A 19,028-nucleotide genomic window follows, 5' to 3' on the forward strand; every position below is an offset into this window, starting at 1 on the left:
AAGAGAAGATATATAACGCGAGATTTTACACTGTCCTGGAGCTACGAGAACGTGTCACTTGTACAGTAGCGCCCACAACAGATCACACACTGCGCGGCATTATCTAAATTTACACACAAAATAAAAGATGCATGCACTTGTAGATTGTGAAAACCAGAAAACATTGATTAAATGTATACAATAACAAGGAAAGAAAACAATATTTACAATGCATTTTCTGCGTTGCATACGTTTTGTACTACTGGAACAAAAATGTTCTGATTGTACTTTATACCAGAGGACAACAGTGTCTCCATAATATGGCGTTTAAATACAGGCGGTGTACATTCGATGCTCAGCATTCCTTAAAATTTGTTTAGGATGGTAACTATTTGAAAAGTCATTGTTTGCTTCCCATAGTTCTTATTTTTGGTGTTCGATGCTTTTGGTGCCTTATAGGATATTGATCGTTTTCAGAGCCATTACTTTCGTAAAGTTTGTTTATGTGTATTTCTTGCAAAACGGTTAAATAATATAACTGCTGCGCCCTGTGGATGCCAAAAGCTGTTCGTAAATCATGTACGTTTCCATGAAAAGATTCAAAGCAGCGCAAAAAAAAATTTTTTTGTGGAGTAATGAGTTTAGTGTAATTGTGTTGCGTAGTGGTCCTCCGCACCAATAAACCATATATTGAAGTAAAAGATGGGAAAATAAATATTATTTGTACCAGGTACGTCTGAGATGCGATATCTTGTACAGACACCCAACTGTACGAGTTACGTCCATACTTAAGTTCTTTAAGCGCACAGACTAGCTCTAGTCTTTGCGAAATGTAACCCCGAAAAAGTTTTCCTCTTGAACTTGATTTATTCAAGTATCCTAAAATTTTACACTAGGTTTGTTACGTAAAAGGTTTATTTGCAGGACTAAATGTGACATACGTTGTTTTCCAGGCATTTAACCGTAATGTATTTCTTCTTAACCAGTTCGATAGGTGTGCAAGGTAGGTATTTACAGAAAATTCTAGTGTCGGTAGATAAGGTGCAGAAAAGGATATATTAGTGTCATCTGCATACATTATAAATTGAGTGGAACTATCTATCGTGATAATATAAATGATATAAATAAGAAGTAGTCATGAACCCTATGTAGATCCCTGTGGCGCTCCTTGTTTTAGCTTCGCAAGCATCGATACAGCGTCATTAGTTTTGACAAACAGATATTGACCATACAAATAATACTAAGAATGTCTTACGCAGTACCATGCACACCGTATCTTGATAATTTCATGAATAATAAATCGAACTGTATAGAATCAAATGCCTTCCGAATGTCTAAAAACACACCTTGTGTGTATTTTCTACTTTATATGTTTTCAATTATTCTGTCTTTGATGTACACAATAACCTGTTCAGTTGACCTGAAGGAAGGAAAGAGAAAAGCAGAAGGCAAGCAGGTTAACCAGAATAACGTCCGGTTGGCTACCCTACAGCGGGGCAATGGGAAAGGGAAAAGCAAAGATGACAGGGAGAGACAGCAGGGAAGGAAAGAAGGAAATTAGCGGTGGAGTTCGCTGACGCGTGTGGGCTAATGGTAATTGCCCTAATAGTCACAGACGTTCACACAAGCCCGTCGTCCTCAAGAAGCACAAAAGTGCCTTCACCGCTTTATGGGCCGACGGGCGACGGGGGCGCTGTTCCAGCAGCACCTGCACGGAAAGCGGCCAGTTGTCCAGTTTTTGGAGAGCGTTGGCATGTACCTGTCTTTCCGGGTCATATCGTGGACAGTGGCACAGCAGGTGGTCGATATCTTCTTTGGGGCCGCAGACCTCGCATTCTGCACTGTCTGTCACTCCAATTAATGTAGGGTATGCCTTTGTGAAGGCAACTCCTAACCAAAGGCCACAGAGAAGCGTAGCTTCACGTCGAGGAAGTCCGAATGGAGGTCGGAGTTGCAGTGACGGGTTTAATCGATGCAGTTGTGTAAGCCTTAAGTTTGGCGAGTTCCACTCGGTCAGTCGACCTGTGCTTCCGAAAGCCATACTGGCACTGAGTTATTATTTGATGTCTTTCAAAAAATGAAATTAACCTGTCATAAATAATGCTTTCAAATAGTTTAGATATTAAAGGAAGTGCTGAAATATGTCTAGAGTTAGATCAAGCGTTTGCGTCACCACTTTGTGTACTGCAGTAACCTTAGCGATCTTCAATTGTTTCGGAAATACACTAGTAGTCAAAGTGAGGTTAATTATTCAACTATGGACTTCGCATATAAATGGCGATATCAACTTTATTTCATTCGAGCGAAGTTCGTCAACACTACGAGTTACATTATCTTTAAGCTTGTTGATTATATCTGAGATTTCACTTGTGTCAGTAGGTCGCATGAAAAGAGACTGACTTAGTGTTGCACCCACTAGGCATTGTGCCATCGCGCACGTTTACATTGGCGTAGACATGGGAACCTGCATCCACAAAATGTGTGTTTATTGCATTAGCTAACCTTTCACCGCTGAGAATTTAACCATTCACTTCGGGTTGCATAATTTTCTCGCTGGTTTTCTTCCTTGAAGTTAGTGAGCTCACGGTTTCCCATATTCGACGTGGATTATTATGTACGAACTCAAAAATATTCTGGTAGTAAGTAATGCCGTTTCGCTTTCCTTAAGTCGGTTGTTAAAGCATTACGGTACTTATTGCACTCCTCCAATGTAGCTGGATCTCGTGAACGAATACAGTTGTGGTGTAACCGGTTTTATTTTATTTTGATACGCTGATAAGGCTGAGCATTATTCCATGGTTTCCTGAGTTTCTTTCTGGTACGAGAAAACAGCTTTAACCCCTGGAAATGCAGCATATTATGAAGCGTGTAGTAAAGAATAGAATTTCTCGTAAGCAACGTTTATATTATTTTCATTATGTATCTCACTCGAGTCAATCAGCTCAACTAGACGAAAAAATTATTTTTGTTTTTCAGGGCTTTCAGGGCTGATGGGTCGTCACCCTTCTCCTTCATTGTTATGTTGATTTGGCGCTTTGAAACTCACAAAAGCAGGAACACGGACAAACTATCGCTTAGATCATACGAAAATACTGCTCTGTTAGGTAACTGTGGATTAGTGCTTATTATTCAGACATCCTGAATTGTGGCAGCTTGCTGTGCAAGTGTAGTTGGCTGCCTTATAGTTCGCGAAGCCATGCATCGGCAAGACCGTCCTAAAGTTTTCTACGTAATGATCATTGGAAGCTAAGTCAATATTGATGCTCCCATTATTAAGCAGGATGTCTTAGAAAAGAGAGGGGATGCCAACATCAAGTCCATGAATTCTAAGGCGCGACTTTTCTGTCCTGTCAGTGGCCGGTAAAACGTGATCACCACTACTTTTCCAATGGGTAAGGACAAACATTCAAAACCAGCGCTCATAGTTGAGAAATATCAAACAGCTAATAAAAAAGAGTGTCAATAAAGTACACAGCCAACCTTCCACCCTTCTTTTGCTTACGACAGAGATGGTCAGATAGATGAACACAGTCAGTCATCATATTTACAGGGTAATTAGATATGTATATATTGTACCGTCAGTCACGCTACGTTTATTTATAAAGAATTGGATCACATGCTCGAATTGCATGCAAAATTTACTTATTGGCTACAAGCATTACTAGAAAGGAAAACAAATTTAGCAATTGCTATGGAAATGCTCCACATCAAACAACCGGTGAAACACGCTATTTCATTCGCCACATCGGCTGTCCTTAGGGATGCATTTCACGCAGAAGAAAAATGGACGTACTTCAGGTACGCCGATTGGTCAATTTACCCGAATCCTAATCCTCCTGGTCCATTTCTTGCCACCCCTGCACACAAGTGGCAAAAATAAGTCGCGCACACAAATGGCATGCGCTGTGGCTGAAATGGCCATTAATATAGTCGGTATCACGGTTTTCCACTTTACGGTCACCTGTAATATTGTTACTACAGTACTACACCAATAAATTTCCCCTCAGTAGCAGAAATATCGGTCCTGGGGCCGCAGATACGTGCTTCGTCTTTACTTCACTGAGTTGGTATGACCCTCAAGTCCGGAACGACGCACTGTGTTTGTTTCGTGCTCGAGTGTTCGCACTAAAATTGTGTGCAGGCTGTTGTACTAACCTGATCTTCTTAGCGCGAACACGAAAACCCTTGGCACTCCGTAGTATAAGCGCAGTCTAATGGTGGCTCCGGAAAGTTTTGCGCATGCTGAGAGGGTGCAATGTAAATGAATTATTGCTTAGTGCGCATGACGTCACGCCATCGCGCTCGTCTTCAGCTACATCCAGTTTTACGGCCCATAAACCAAGCATTAGCCTCTGGAAAACGTATGTCGGGGTGCATGAAAGGAGCCCTGGTGGAACGATAATTATTAGTTCTACATTTGTTTGATAACAATTTGGAAATCTGGCAACAGACATGAACGTCGTGCCAACTGTCTGCGATTTACTCCTGTGCAGAACCGCAGAAATGGTTACGGCCAAAGGATGTTTTGCCAAGCATCCCGATGCAAGCAGTGGTTAATCGTATCCAGCGGCTAATGAGTTTATAACTGTGCCTAAACTATTTACAAACATGAACTAAAGGAAGGAAATGGTCTGTAGCTCCCTTTCGCGCACACAATTTCTTTCGCTTTTTGAAATTCCTGTGCGAATAAGCTTGCGTGCAGAAATGACAGCGAAGAAATACTCCACGGTGTTTAGCTGTGAGCCACCAGGTCGACGAATCCGCACCGTGTCATCTTGCAACTGCGTATATAGTGTGGCCTATCAGTTGGCTGCGACCCGCTCTGAATGAAAGAAAAACGCCTAGCAGACGACATGTGAGCGCACCGATGACGTAATGCGCTCAGAGGAGGGCTACTCTTATTGCACACGCGCACAAGGATTCTGCGGTACCTCTGGGCTACACTCGCCGTAGTGAAAGCCACGCGCTCCCGTGTTCACGCTCAAAAAGATCAAGACTGTACCGAAGTGTGCAAGTAAGCGCTATTGCAATTTAGGCTATGCTAGAATATTCTGCATGTTACGCTCGTGCGTTTTCACACACTTTGTACAGTAAGGAAATAAATGTCGCACGCTGAATGACGCGTGGGCATGGTCGTAATATGCCTTACACCATCGGCTTTTGAACTTTCCAGGAAGTTTCGTACTAGCAGCTTTATATATAGCGAGGAGTAATTATGCGAGAAAGTTCTGGTCAGCCATTCTGGTTGGACGTGGGTAGGTAAAATTCTTGTCAAATTTCTTGTGCATAACTATATAATTGATTTTTTTTTCAATAATAACTATCTGTAGACAGCTCTTATGTGAGTATCTAAGTCCACCTTCATGCCAAAGACTTGTAATAATTTTCTCTACGCTAAATAACTTTCACCTGACAGCCGTCACCTGGCGTTATCAGATCCGACCCAATCCGTTCCGACATGACACAACGCTACCCAATCGAGTGATCGACTGACCACCGAATTATGCTCTCATCTAATCTGATATGTCTGATTGACCGATCAAACGACTGACCGAATGTCTAACTGATGTGATCTGATCTGACCTAGACTGGACAACGAATGGCCTTTTGCAGGAAAGAGCTGTAGCCCTTGAAACGGCCTTTAAAACATATTGTATTAAATGTGCACAGAGCAGGGATCCCTGAAATATACGGGGCCGTGCTTCTTTGTACTTTTAGCTTCTATTAGACGTAGCCAATTTACGTTGATAATTTATTTAGAAAAGTAGCAGAATAAGTATATTACTTAGCGAAAACGCACGCAAGGAAACAAACACCACGAAAGCGGGGGCATGTTTCAAAATAGATTAAATTTTCCAGGAGTGTCACGACCAAATCTGAAATGAACCTTCTAACTCTACGCTTTTGTCTTCAAGTTAACTCGAATAAAGTAAACTCGACAAGCATACCAGTTCTCGCAAACTAGCGACCTCACAAGATAGCCGACAAATGCGCATGAAACCTCTTACCGACAGAGCCAAGGCGCCGCTTTGGTTCAAAAGACAAGTTCAGTTTTTTCTGCTCTTCTATTGTGACTCGCTTTTTGTTGAAGACCTAAACGGCTGCATGCTCCAAATAAAATAGACAGAAAATTCTGTATGACACGCAGTCTCCACAAGCGAGCGACGTAAATAGAAGGAAGATCGCATATTTGAAGTAACTAAGCACAAAATAAGAAAGCCGAATGTTTTTCTGGATGCGGCAAAATTAAATCACAGCAGCTTCCTAGGCTAATAGGGAACGGGTAAAAAAACGCCAGAAATGGAGGCCCAGCGTAGAACGTCGAGAGGCGAAACATGAGAACGCTTTTCTACCAGCGTAGTACGCCGAAAAAAGAAAATGATGAGCCAGCACCGAGAAAGGCTTGCTTGTAGCCGACTGTCTTTTTTGCGATGAGTGCTAGTGTAGTGTATACTTAGACGACACAAGCCGCGCCTACCAGTCGCGGGGACTGCGCATGCGTGGGACTTATATTCCCCACGCCGTTCCTCTGACGGTTGTTAGGATGAGGTTATTGATTTTCGAGCAACCCTTTCACCCACTCCTTTTCTGTTCTTCTCGTGTTTTTATGTTGTCTTTTATTCTATATTTCACGATTTTTTTTTCCGGGGACAGGGGTTCCCATGGAATACGTGCTTTGATTTTGTTCTTTCGTTAGTGGTACTTCAAGCGCATTTACTCGTTCTGATCTAACGCCATTCTATGTATCGTTTCACTTGCGTGAGAGCAATTTAATCTACGTTTCAACCTGCTCGCCATTCCTTTCCCTTGAAGTAGACTTCATTTCCCGTGTGATGTCTTACGCTTCTCTCATGATTATTTTTTGCTTCATCTTTTGCTGAATATTGCGGTTCAGTCGAGTACTCAATTGATTCCAAAGTTGTTTTGCATATGCAACATTCTATTTAAATAAAACTACCAGCACTCATATCCCTTAGTTCCAACCTTGTGTAAGCGTGTTACCAACGATGGAACGCTCGGCGAAAAAAAAAAAAAATTGGGAAATACGATATTGATCCTCAATGTTCCCGGCTCACAACTTCTCGGTATTGGATAATCGGCTTTGTGCGGCTTTTGAAGTTCTTAGTATTCATATTCTCGTTGGAAGCATAGACCGACGCAACGGTCAACCCGGCGCCACTTAGCGCACCTGTGAAAGTCGCGAGGGTAGGCGCGCATGCGCGCATAGTGTCCTTCTGTCCGAAAATCGTCTGCTTGCTGTTTCGTTAAGCCAGACCTTGGTCTTTTGTCCTCTTCTGACGCATACCTCTCTCCCTTCTCCTTCTCCGTTCCCCCAGTGTAGGGTAGCCAACCGGACTCCTGACTAGTTAACATCTCTGCCTTCCTTATGTGCCTCTCTCTCTCTCTTGACGCAAGCACAAATGGGCCCACGCGGCTTTGAGCAAGCGTCACCTAATTCGCGTCTGCTGCGTTTGACCGTCGCCACCAGTGGCTCTTATGTAAAAGGACGGAATGTTTGTTTCCGATTTAAACATTGTTAATTTTACCTTAAAGGGCAATCAATGGAAGGGCGCATATCCCTTGGCCGTACATGCGATGTGGTCATTCCGAGTGTTATAATTGTTTTGTTAGCATATCATTATTTTGTATGGCGGGTGTTAAATTCCCTGTATGCGTTTTTTTCTTATATATAAGGAAGGGAATCACATTCTTTCTGACTTGCCCTAGAATCTGTGAAAGATAGATAGATAGATAGATAGATAGATAGATAGATAGATAGTTGATAGATAGATAGATAGATAGATAGATAGATAGATAGATAGATAGATAGATAGATAGATAGATAGATAGATAGATAGATAGATAGATAGATAGATAGATAGATAGATAGATAGATAGATAGATAGATAGATAGATAGATAGATAGATAGATAGATAGATAGATAGATTCATCGATATATTTATTTACCTATTTATTTATTGATCATACCTGTTCATTGCAGTCAAGGCTCACCATTTTGCAACCGCTTGCACGAAAACCGCACAGCTTATCGATTATCAGAGTTAACGAAAAAAAATTATTAACAAAAATTACTAGCTGTGCGTCCACCTTTCCTTCGCAGCTCCCCGTACATAGCGACACCACCGTGGCACTTCATTCGACAGGGCAGCCACGTCGACTAACTAGGGAAGCCGCGACGTAGGGCAAACCCTTTAGGCTCTTCCCGCTTCCTTCCTTTTTTTTAAATTTGTTTCGGCGTGGTCTTCCCTTCTCATATTTTTTTATCGTCACCTTTTTGCTTGAGGACAGAAATTCACTATACGCCGGGAAGTAAGCTTGCCACTTCTTTATATGTTGTTAGCTGTTGTTCGGGCCGCCTTGGAGCTCCCCTCCGTCTACGACCACCGCCAGCGTCGCTCTATCTAATTGTCATTATTATTTTTAGGGACGAAAGCCGGGATGAGGAGACTCCGATGGCATCGCTGCTGTCGGGAATTGAGGACGCTAGATTGGGAAAGCACAACGAGAAAGGGAGCGAGAGGGTTGCGAGAACGGCCCCACCCACACACTCCAGCGCGGGCTTTCTTTCCTCTTCTTTTTGTCTTGCTTTCTTTTCTTCGTCTATTTTTATTTCCGCACTTCTTTCACCCTCCATCGCGAACTTACGGCTCCATTCTTTCGCTTTTCTCGTTAGGATGCTCGTTTGTTTAATTGACTTCTTTATTTTAATGGCGCCCGTGCCGCTCTCGCTGTTAGCCCTAGGGCTTTGTCCTCCGTATTATTGTTACTATGCTTTTCGGGATTTTTTTGGAGGGTAATTTTTTTTCCTTTAACGTTTCCTCTGCTCACGCTGCAGCATCCTTTCTATAGGTGCACATTCCCTGTTCCTGGAAGGCGCCCTGCCCCGCCTTGTGTTCCTGAATCCTCACTTGCATTTCTTCTTTTTTTTTTAGTAGCTTGCCTCGATCCTTTCTCAACTGCCTCTCCCTCGTTTCGTAGTTCTCGGCTCTCCTACACCCTCGCTCTGACAGACGGTCCGTTAATTCTTTACCCCTTCAGTGATCTTCAGCATCGCTTGCTTGCTTGCTTGCTTGCTTGTCTCCTTGCGTCCGTCGCTTCGCTTGCCTTCTTTCTTTCTTTGGTTTTGGCACGTAAAACACGATAATGTAATTTAATTTGCTTTCTCTCTTTCCCTATTTCTTTCCTCATTTCTTTCTTTCTTTTTCGTAGCTAACGAACTGCTGCCCTCACGCACCGAGAATTCGGAAGAAACAATAGAAAGCCACGCGGTATCGGTTGCAAAGGCACAAAACACAATCCTCACACATCTGGGATCCCCATAGAATTTCCCACAAAATGTACTGCCCTCTTTCCAACCCCTACATCCCCCTTTCCAGTGGAGGACAGCAAACCAGAAACTCGCCTCTGTTTAACCTCTCTGCCTTTCCTCTCTCTCTTTCTCCTGCTGAAAGTAACTCTGGCGCCAGCGCCTACGGGAGCTCCATTATGATGGCTCAGCGTATACATAGCAGAGATGATGGGCTCCTACCACGGATTTAGCCAAACTTATTCCTTCTGGCTTCAAACGGCTCTGTGGCTTTGCCGACCGCGATCATCTTCAGCTAAATATTGCGTTCTACGTAACGATAGCTTGCAATGATTGCGCGTGTGTGTAACGAGTTATTTTCCTGCTGTGTTCAGAAAACTACGAGTGCTTGAAAATTTAGCACGATGAAGAGTAATAAGCGTTTGAAGCCCCACGCAAGAAGATTTTAAAACGCCATGTACGTCATTCCCGGGCCGGCTGAACGATGGCAGTGCCAGAGTACCCTCCGGTAATTTTTCTTTTTTCATAGTGTACTACGCACGGTCCAGCGCGAGCGGACATCGAATCGGTTGTCGTGACGGCATCGGAACGCGGCGCTACGTCGCCTCGAGCGCTCCTAAACGAAGCGTCGCCAAAAAGATTGAAGTTCAAAGGAAAGAGCGCGCAGGGCCGTATCGCCGTACCAAACGGTGCGTTCGGCATCGATCCGGCTTTTACGCGGAAATAAATGAGCGGCCGGACCCGGACTTCGAGAGAGGGAGAGATAGAGTGTGCGTGTGTGAGCGGGGGAGCGGGCGGAACTGCGGCGACGACCAAGTTGAAGCCGGCCGAAGTACAAAAGCGACTGCAAGTTGCGTAATGACTCCACCGTCTGGTGCGTGCCTGCGTGCGTGTTATACTTACGTTCCGGAGAGTTACCCTCGGTGTGTCGCAAGCTGGCGCAGCGTATAGCCGTCCTTCACGGATCTCCGCCATGTATACCGGGCGTCGCATTTTCGTATCCGTCGTTTAAAGGGAAAACCTGAACGATCATTTAAGCGTGGTTTTCGTACATTTCGCCGCTGGAATGTACCAGATATGTCGGTCGTATTCCACTTGCGTATGGTACATCATCGTGGCTTCCCATCTTGGAGTGCCGGCACTTCGAGAAGCAGCGTAGAGGAGAAACGGGACAACACGACATAGCAACAGACGTGTCTCTTGCGCCGGGTGACAAATCCATAACAGCCGCAATCCGGTGGGAAAACGGTCTCCGCCAAGGAGGAAAACAATGTAGGCGTGATGATGTGTTGCACAGGTGTCATTGTGGCCCGGTAAGAAGCTGCGTTCCGCGGTACCACTTGAAAACTACCTGTACATAGGCGGCAAACACGAAAGATGGTTCGCGACGCCGCATTAATTTGTGCCCCTGCGCTCCCGCAATAGACCGTGGAGCATTTGCGGCGCTTGTAAGGGACGCATTAATTTGTCTCCCTCGCTGCCGCAATGGACCAGCATTTGCGGCGCTTGTAGGGGACAACCCACTGACGCAGTCCTGAGAATTTGTCCTAAGCGAATACACCTTGCAAACTCACCGGTTACAATTCGTAAATTGCAGTATGCCGTAATGTAATGAATTAAAGAAGGCAATTAGCAAAAGTATGTTAGGTATTCAATTAAGTATTTTACTTTATTGCAATAGCAATTATATTGACACTCCAGTGAATTTTCGCCGCAGTAGTCACCGTGGAGCTCCGCGTATATTTGAATGTATGTATGCAACATGTCTGTGAATGCTGTACATGGGTGCTATACTACTCAACCGCCAAGTTTCTCAAACCGGGCCTTACGTATCTGACTAAGTTATTCCTGAAGATTTGCCTGAATGCCAGCCCACAACCACGTGACATACAACATAACATTCACAGCGCGTGGTTTTTATCATAACTCTTCTCAGGCTATAATAAACATTAAACGTGCGAAACAATATCAGGGCTCAAATCTGCAGATGATGTAATTTTACAGGCGCGGCTCTTTAGGGAAAGCGTAGTGGCGCTTGTGTGATTTGCTTCTCCGGTATATTTCGACCCTCCGTGGTGGCGTAGTGGCTTTGTCATTGCGCTGCAAAGCCCTAGGATGCGTGATCAAATCCCGACCGGGGCGGCCGCATTTGGACGGGGGCGAAATTTAAAAAAAAAAATGAAAAAACGTTAGCACACCGTGTGCTAAGTGCATGTTAAAGATGCTCAGGTGGTCAAAATTAATCTGGAGGCCCCCGCTACGGCGTGCCTCATGATCCTATAGTGGTTTTGGTATGTAAAGCCCCAGAAGTTAACTTAATTTGATATCTCAGGGCTATAATCTGACCCGCGTGTAGTTAGAACACCGTCCGAGAAGCGCAACACTAAACCGTGCTGTCGCAGTCACTGCTTCTTACTTCGGCCGAAACTGTCATATTTTTCGGGGAAGTAACGTCCGTCTCACAAAGTAATTTAGGTCAAGAGTTAGAATCGTTTAGTTATGTGTTGTAGCGGGCCAGTTGGTCCTGTGGCTTTATGAAACGCTGCGCAGCGAAGCAATACAGTCGACACGAATGGGAAGAACTAGGACTTGTGCGTCTAATGTCCTAGTTCTTCACATCTTTGTCGAAGGCATTGCTTCGCAGCGCCTGCAGTGTTCCATTATGTTAGAATTGTGCTATCTGCCACCGGCGACTCTTTAAAACGTAGTGTAGCAAAAAAAGGATCAGGCACGAGGTATGCGTCGCCACACACCAATCATATTTGCTTTCGTAAACATTCAGAGAATCAAGTCGGCTTAACCTGCACTGATGGATAGACACCATGCCATAAAATGGTGGCAGTGGCTGGTGAAACATTCGGTCAATTAGAATTTATTACGAGAAGCCTAAGGAATGGGCCAAGTTACATGAAAACGTGCTTATATAGAACATGCAAAGGCAGAGATCCCAGTCAACATAGCAGATCTGAACCAATACGCATAGCCTTGTGGATTGTCCTCTTCATCGTCTTGACTTAGTGCCACCTTCGTAGGAGTGCTAGACTGTCTCGTATTCATGTGCAGCGGTCGCACGTGAGAGTACCAGTCATTCAAATGATGAAGCACGCACAGCGGACTCTCGGTAAAAGGAACATCAAGGGACCACGCAAATAAGTTCAGTTTGTCAGGAGTTCCATTTATCTAGAAATTGAGCTCAAGGGCACAGATGATGCCTCTTTGGAAAGGGGCAGATACTCCATTGTCGCAGCAAATAATAGGTATAGATGGTATAGGTATAATAGGTGTTGACTAGAGCTAACAGCATAAAACATAACTACAAATAAAAAAAAACAGTTATTTATTAAAAAAAAGCAAAGCTCTAAGCAAACTTGCAGCTCCCCGATATTGCCCATACTAAGACACCCCAGCAAGGAGAGGAGGAGACAAAGGAGAGGAAAGACAGGGAGGTTAGCCAGTGTAAGTACCGGCTGGCTACCCTGTGCTGGGGAAAGGGCTGAAGGGAATAAAAGGAGAAAGAAGAAGAAGAGGAAAAAATTGAAAAAGGAAAATTCACACAGTAACGCGAAAATACGCGCTACAACGTTCAAAGGCGGTCGCACAATTCGCATGTCCTTAAAAACTTCAACAAAGCCCTTAAGGCCTTGAGTGCCGAAGCCCGTCTGGACCAATGTCCTAGAGCTTTTTCCTCTGTAAAGGGGCGATTGTCCAGTTTTGCGAGAGCGGTCACGAGCACTTTTCTTTGCACTGCGTAACGGGGACAGTCACAAAGGAGGTGTTCAATCATGTCCTCGCAGCCGCAGGTGTCACAAGTAGGGCTGTCGGCCATTCCAATGCGGAATGAATAGGAGTTCGTGAAGGCCACGCCGAGCCACAGGCGGCACAGAAGTGTTGCTTCCGCTCGTGGCAACCCTGGTGGTAGGCGGAGTTGCAGACGTGGATCCAATTTGTGGAGACGTACGTTCGTGAATTCACTGGTGTTCCACAGATTCTGTGTAAGCTCGCGGGCGAGGAAGCGAAGTCTTGTGCCTGCATCTGTTCTTGACAGCGGTATGGGTATAATCTGGGCACCATCATGAGCCGACCGGGCAGCGTCATCCGCACTGTCATTTCCTGAAATTCTGCAGTGACCCGGTATCCACTGGTAGATGATGTTGTGCCCCTTGTTGATTGCGTGATGGTGGAGTAGTCGGATGTCTGCGACTAGTTGCTCATTTGGTCCATGGTTGAAAGGGGACATCAGACACTGAAGAGCTGCCTTTGAGTCACATAAGATGGACCATGAATGTGATGATTTGTGAACAATAAACTCCAGAGCAGCACGGATAGCTGCGAGTTCTGCAGCTGTCGATGATGTAATGTGAGATGTCTTGAACTTGAGGGTGACGCACTCTGCGGGAATCACCACTGCTCCAGCTGAACTATTAGAGGATACAGAACCGTCTGTGTAAACGTGGATGCGTCCTCTGTGCTGTTCATGTAGCACTGAAAGCACGGTTTGTTTGAGGGCGAAAGTTGACATCTCCGTTTTCCTTTTGATACCGGGAATAACAAGAAGAGCCTGGAGTGGATGGAGGCACCACAGCGGTTGAGATGGTCGTGCTGCAGGCGTGAAGTTTGACGGTAAAATTCCATGGTTGGCGGCAATAATCTCGCTAAACGCTGAACGAGGTCGAGCGGCAGGAAGGGAGGCGAGATGATGCGATGGAAGTCGGGCGAAGTGCCTGATATGCATCCTTAAAGTGTCGACTTGAAGATACGTGTTGATAGGGTGGTCATACGCGATGGCTATTGTTGCTGCCATGGACGCACATCTGGGAAGACCAAGGCAAATTCGCAGAGCTTGAGCTTGTACAGATTGGAGGGCACGGAGGTTGGTCTTGCCGGTCCCACCCAGTACAGGTAAGCTATAGCGCAGGAGACCGAGGAACACTGCGTTATAGAGTTGGAGCATCGCACTCACAGAAGCACCCCATGACTTTCCCGCAAGAAATCTGAGCACTTGGGTTATCATGACTAATTTCCTTTTTAGGTAGGAGATATGAGGACTCCAGGAATGGTCTCGATCTATTATCACTCCTAGAAAGCGGTGCGTCTTCTCGTATGCAATTGGCTGTCCATTAATTCTGATAACGTACGGTTTCATTGCTTTACGCGTGAAAGCGACTATAGAGCACTTCTCGCAGGACAGCTCCAGACCTCGTGCTCGAAGATAACCTGATGTTAGTGTGGCCGCTTTTTGAAGTCTGGTGCGCATCTGAGGACGCGTCGCTCCTGATGACCAAATGCATATATCGTCTGCATAGATCGACACATGGACGGATTCAGGAAGGGTATGAACCAGGTCCATGAGCACCAGGTTAAACAGAGTGGGGCTCAAGACTCCGCCTTGTGGTACGCCTCGGTAGGTGTCGCGTTGTGATGACGCACCGTCCTCTGTTTGCACAAAGAATGACCTGTCCTTCAAGAAGCTAGATATCCACCGAAAAACAAGGCCGCCTAGGCCGACATCGCCCAAGACGCCCAGGATGGCTTGATGGGTTACGTTGTCATATGCGCCTTTAACATCCAGGAACATCGCCGCTGACAGTCTCCTGAGGCTTTTTTCGGGCTGAACGGACGAGACAAGATCTATGACGTTGTCTATAGAAGAGCGTTCGCGTCGAAAGCCTGCCATAGCGTCAGGATATAACTTGTAATGTTCTAGATACCACTCTAGACGCGTCAGCACCATCCTCTCCATCACCTTTCCTAGACAACTGGCCAGAGCAACGGGACGATAAGACGCCACGTCTAGGGGTGATTTACCTGGCTTGAGCAAAGGCACAAGGCGGCTGGACTTCCATGCAGCAGGAACTTCTCCTTCACGCCATGAACTGTTGTACACGTCTAGAAGTGCATGCCGGGCTGTGTGACCGAGGTTTCCAAGAGCTGCGTATGTCACCCCGTCAGGCCCAGGCGATGAGGAACGTCTGCCCGCTGCCAACGCCGCCTGCAACTCCTCGATGGAAAACAGATTGTCCATACGAGAATCCCGCGAGATTGGAAGATCACGGGGATCACGTGTAGCGAACGATGGCGGTAGACAAGCAACCTTGAAACAGAAGTCTTCCGCTACGTCGATCTCTCTGCGACCTTGGTAGAGAGCTAGGCATTTGAAGGGGTGGCGTTGTTGCGGTGATGTTCGAAGACCACGCACTGTTCTCCATATATGTGACAGGGGTTTATGCGGATCAAGGGTATCACAGAATGTTTTCCATCTTAGAGACTGCAGGGAGTCGATCCGACGCTGGATCTTCTTCTGTATGCGTCTCGCCTCCCTTAGGTCGTAGATGGACTTGGTGCGCCTGTACCTTCTTTCCGCTCGACGGCGGATTCCTCGAAGCCGCTCCAATTCTGCTTCGAATTCATAAAATTTAGGAATAGGCATAAAAGATCTTGAGGCTTCTTGAGCAGCGGCGTTAATTAGCTTCTCGATGTTGCCAGGCAGACAGTCCTGGATCTCTTGGCAATTCTTCTCCATGAGCAACGTGTATTTAGGCCAGTCGATGTGATGAAGAACTGTAGTAGAGTGTGACTTGCGTATGCCGTCGATTTTAACATATGTTGGAACGTGGTCACTACCATGCGTTTCGTTGTCCGTGAACCATTTCACACTGGCACTGAGGCATCTTGAAACAAAAGTCAAGTCCAGGCAGCTGCTGTATGTCAATCCCCGCAGAAAAGTGGGACTGCCATCATTTAGGCAGCAGAGCTCATGGTCCGACGCGAAGGATAGTACACGTCTTCCTCGACAGTCCATCTTTAAGCTTCCCCATAGCGGATGATGCGCATTGAAGTCGCCAGTAATAACCCATGGTCCAGGTGTCGCTGTTAAAATTGCACCTAGTCTGGCGTTGTCAAATCGACTCGAAGGTGAAATGTAGCCACCTATGAGCGTGAGTGCGATGTTATTGCATTTTATAGTCAAACACACATACTGATTGTCGTCATCAGGTGCCACTGGGTGTAAAACATATGTGAAATCGTATCTGATATAAACGATGACTTTGCTGCGGTCGCTACAGGTAGCAGACATGAAAGCTTCATATCCTGATAGGCGGATGGCGCTCTCAACGTTTGGTTCACAAATGACGATTATTGGAAATTTGTTCTTAAAGTCAAACGGACGAAAGTCCGAAATGCGCGATTTGATGCCTCTGACATTCCATTGGGAGATAGACGCTTCCTTGACCTCCTGAAGGAACGAATGTAGAGGAGCAGCCATGGTGCTTCTCAAGCTCGGACAGTACCGGATTCAGGGCATCCAGTATTTGAAGTGCGCCTCGAGCCGCCGGATTGTGTATGGCGGTCAGTAGTGCTCGTAGCGTGTTCATAAGGGCCCTTATCATGGTGACAACTTGTTTGTCATTGTCTTGGTTGCTGCCAGAAGGTGAAGCATGATTCGGCCAGCGTGCTACATCTTGTCGCTCCGCTGGTGGATCTATCCGTGGCAATGGCGGCCACTCCTCGCTTGAGGCAATGATATTGGAGACTTTCTGCTGAGGAATCTCATTGCTGCTGTTGCTAGTTGTATGCGAAAGTTTCTGGGCTGTCAGTGGACGCGGTGAATCCTTAGCAATAGCAGTGGGTTTCCTAGACCTCCTGCGACGTGAACGTCGACGTCGCACCTTAGCGGCAGCCTCCCTGTGCGAGGAACCATCCCTGACCATTTGCCTCAAGACTTTCGCCTCATTTTTCACATGTGGGCAATTCCTCGAAGTTGCACCGTGAGAGCCCCGACAATTGGCGCACTTTTGGTTTTCTGCACGACAGGCGTCGGAGCTGTGCGACCCAGAGCACCGTGAGCACACGGCAGCGTTTGTGCAAACCGTACTAACGTGCCCTATCCTTTGACACATCCTGCACTGAAGCGGCTTTGGCACAAAATGCCGTACAATGTGTCGGAAGTGACCGACCTTGACGTGGGACGGTAGGCTGTCTCCTTTGAATGTTAACTTGACACACTGCGAGTTTCCCAGGCGACGGGCTTGCAATATGGCAATTCCCTCTGTCGCCGGTAGAGCCACAACCAGGGTAGAGGGAGAGAGAAAGGGGGAAGGAAATGCAGGGAGTTTAACCAGACGTTGTCCAGCCTTCTACCCTGCACGTGGGAAGGCGGATGGCGGAGTGAAAGAAAGAGAGAGAGAGAGAGAGAAGACACGCGTCTTTATCGCACTTTTACATGCACTTAGCCAGGTGTAGCGTGTCTAAAGTCGGGCACTCAAGTCTGTCGCCTTCGGGTACTGGAGAATAGCTCGAATAGCTTTCTGGGCTGAGGAGCTGTGAGGCCAGGCTCCCTAGACCTTTGCTTCTGTAAATGGCCTATCGTCCAGTCCATTCAAGGTACGCTGGAGAGTCTGGCATTGTTTACAACCACAGTGGATCCACACAACCTCGATAGGGTGGCCAATCACGGCACCAACAAACGCCAGCAAAGGGTGCTTTGGCGATAACGTAGAGAATGGGCGAGAAAACCGCAAATGCAAAGGCGCGAACCGTGATACCCGTCGCGATGCCGCTGGGAATGGCTGGTCAGCTTCATTTTCGGTTATATTCTTAGTTCCTCTTATTAGTAGCTGGAAAAACGTGCTTCCGTTCAACGAACTTTTTTCGCATTGCCTTAATGCAAAACGAACCAACGATAAGGCTGCTATTCCGTTGAAGTGATCATTTCGTTTAAGCAGTAATTCTGTTTACAGCTATCTTATGTCTGAAAGCTACCCTATAGCTATACGTCACCCAGCAGTCTTTCGTCACAGCGGTGTGCGTTTTATTGACTGGTGACGCCTTCGCCAGGCGCTATGTACACCCCACTGGTGTAGCAGTGATCAGTGGAGCAAATTGTGAGCGTTAACTGGTGCCCGAAACACTTGCGCGCGTTTCGCGGGTTGTCTCGCGTACGTGCGAGAATGACGGCATTTGGCCTCTTCGACTGAACACGTCGATAGCCGAAGACTATCGCAATACCTCGTTTTTCATTCTCTGCGCGAAGCAAACTGCGCAGTGATTATGAGAACAGCTCGAGCCATGCGGTGAGACACACACAGCTTTAGAGATGTCTCAGCGTAGGGAAATTGTATATGAATTATTTTTCTCCTTCGTACGTGTTTCCCCTCACCATGCTCCTGCCCCAGTGCAGAGTAACAAGCAAAAGCAAGTGAGCTTCGGCCATCATTCAAAACGTCACAGCGAAGCTGTATATGGCTACGTTCTGGAAAAAATGGCGCGCGTCTATCGAGCAGTGTAGATCGAAAATTTCTCCTCATACGTGCGCCGACCAGCGGCGGAGGTGAAGCAGGATTTAATCACTCTGCCAACTTGCACAAATAATTTTAATATCTTAGGTATACATACAACCCGTATCAGATATTAAGCTGATAAGAGCTGACACTACACTTTGACCCGCGTCGGCCATGTCTACGTTCGCACCGCCCTCTCTTTGTCGGCGTTCCAAGCGCTTGCGTGTCTCCTTTCCTTTCCTTCCGCTCTCCCGTGGTGGCACTCCCGCAAGCGTGCTGTCCGCCAGGACCGCAAGGCGGAAAGAAATGCCATCCCTCCATGTGGCGCCAATTCCGCGAACTTGGAACGTTTTACCGGAGCAACAGCCAGGTTTCAGAGGGAGTTTGTGGGGAACCAATTTTGTGTGGCCTCTGTTGTGTGTGACCGCTTGGGGTTTTCGAG

The 19,028-nt window shown here is 46.3% G+C and overlaps 1 pseudogene; it reads right to left on the minus strand.

Moving 5' to 3' along the window:
* Nucleotides 1-18,585: 18,585 nt before the first annotated feature.
* Nucleotides 18,586-18,762, minus strand: LOC126528681 (U2 spliceosomal RNA; annotated as a pseudogene).
* Nucleotides 18,763-19,028: the final 266 nt, after the last annotated feature.

This window comes from Dermacentor andersoni, chromosome 9 (genome assembly GCF_023375885.2).
Source record: "Dermacentor andersoni chromosome 9, qqDerAnde1_hic_scaffold, whole genome shotgun sequence".
In the NCBI taxonomy this organism is placed as follows: Eukaryota; Metazoa; Arthropoda; class Arachnida; order Ixodida; family Ixodidae; genus Dermacentor; species Dermacentor andersoni.